Source organism: Dreissena polymorpha, chromosome 9 (assembly GCF_020536995.1).
Source record: "Dreissena polymorpha isolate Duluth1 chromosome 9, UMN_Dpol_1.0, whole genome shotgun sequence".
In the NCBI taxonomy this organism is placed as follows: domain Eukaryota; kingdom Metazoa; phylum Mollusca; class Bivalvia; order Myida; family Dreissenidae; genus Dreissena; species Dreissena polymorpha.
In genome coordinates this window covers 81,325,457-81,327,724 of record NC_068363.1, presented here as the reverse complement: position 1 = coordinate 81,327,724, position 2,268 = coordinate 81,325,457, and positions in this window count along the sequence as shown.

The following is a 2,268-nucleotide window of genomic DNA, read 5'->3' as shown; positions in this document are numbered from 1 at the left end:
TACATTGACAAATATGCAAGAAACGGTCGGCTTTCCAAGCAGCCAAACAAGTGCCTTACATTGACAAATATGCAAGAACGGTCGGCTTCCCAAGCAGCCAAACAAGTGCCTTTTCAAATTGACAAATTGCAAAAGAACGGTCGGCTTCCCAAGCAGCCAAACAAGTGCCTTACATTGACAAATATGCAAGAACGGTCGGCTTCCAAGCAGCCAAACAAGTGCCTTACATTGACAAATATGCAAGAACGGTCGGCGTTTCTGAAAGCAGCCCAAGCAAGTGCCTTACATTGACAAATATGCAAGAACGGTCGGCAATAGCTTTCGATATTTCAATATAAGAACTCTGCTCTGCGATCAAATAGACTAAAGCCATACAGCGGTTTCTCAAGATTCCTGAGCTCATCAGAGGTCCAACTCGGTCAGATGCTATGTCGGTGAAGCAAACAAGTGCTTTTTATGTAATTTACCGTACTTACCCAGCCTGGTGATGACACTTGAGCAGGAGGCACAAGCGACCTAAAACGGCCCGAGGGCTTGCTGAGTTAGGTTACCCAGTACCGCGTCATCGCCATCACAAACACCTGATGATGGCCATTCTGCCTATCATGGTCGCCTCTCCAAACAGCTTCAGACCAATTCTGTGATTCAGTGCTGTGAAGCCGCACATCACAAGCACGGTGTGATACTCTGCAATATTTACTGGTGGTTGAAGGTGTGTTTGTTCACAAACTCCTCCATATTTGTTCAAGATCTGAAGGTGACAGTTTTCTGAATGGCAAGTCCCTTCCGAGTCTGAATGCAAGAAGGTGTGTGAGATTTTCAAATGATTTAGCAGTGAGAATATTGTTTACGAGTGAGAATGTTCAGACCGAGGTTTGTTTTTCTCCAGAGCTGCGATATTATCGCCAGCAGCAATAAGCCTTGCAGCAGTTGACAGAGGAGTATTGCTCTTTGCCTGTGTAGCCCAACATAGAAGAACGCTTCGCTGCACTGTAATCATTGAGGCAATGGCCGTTATTCTTTTGCACGTCAACATTTTTTTAAAACGCTGACCCCCATCGCAAAGTATAGACTTCAAGAATCGAACAAGCTGACGATGTACGTGTTCTTCTAAGTGTCGTGTGGTAATTCGCATGACAAGTGTTCAATGTGAACGAGGTTCAGCAACCAAGAACCGTGTTAAGTCAAGATTTCGGTCATCTTAAAATCGAAAACCTTAGATAACCTAATGAGAATCAGTGAGAATGGACCGCTTCCGTAAGGCCCTGAGCAAGTCATAGCCCTGAAATTAAAAAACTGTATGCCTAAGAGTGATACATTGGTGGTGAAGTTGAATTGTGTGATGTGATTAGTTTGTTCTTTATTGATATTTCTTGATAGTATTTGTTAGTGTGGGTATGTGCGTGTGCGTGTGTGTGTGCCGTGTGTGTGTGTGTGTGGTGTGTGTGTGTGTGTTGTGTGTGTTGTGTGTGTGTGTGTGTGTGTGTGTGTGTGTGTGTGTGTGCGTGCGTGCGTGTGTGGTGTGTGTGTGTGTGTGTGCGTGCGTGCGTGCGTGCGTGAGCGCGCGCGATTGCGTGCTTGCGTTGCTGCGTGCGTGCGTGCGTGCGTGCGTTCGTGCGTGCGTGCGTGCGTGCGTGCGTGCGTGCGTGCGTGCGTGTGTGTGTGTGTGTGTGTGTGTGTGTGTGTGTGTGTGTGTGTTGTGTGTGTGTGTGTGTGTGTGTGTGCGTGTGTGTGTGTGTGTGTGTGTTAGTGTGTGTGTGCATGTGCGTGTGTGTGTGTGTGTCAGTACCAACATTAAATTAGTTGCAGCAACTTGTTTATATGAATGAGCCTCGTTCTGGCAGAACTGGCCCTTAATCGTGTGCGTAAAGTGTGCAGTCCGTACAGGCTAATGAGGTACGTCACTTTAAGCCTAAACTGGATTTTGGTTAGAAGAGACTTTTCTGTGTATCAACAATATCATAAAAGCAGAAAGAGTTGTCCCTGATAATCATGTGCGAACTGCATAGGCTAGTATGGGACAACACTATACGCGAATGTATTAAGCCCGGTTTACCGAGAAGACGAGACACGTACCTTGAGCATGTTTAGGACTTCTATCTGTTGTTACGGTGATGTCTAACTTTGCCACTTCTAAGGCTCCGTCCGCGGTAGGCGACCCCTCGTCTATAAATATTCCTTGCGAACCCAGGATATATACGAAAATAAGCTCTGTATATCAATATGCCTTTCGATAATAGGTATTATATTAACAAAAGCCCTGTCTAT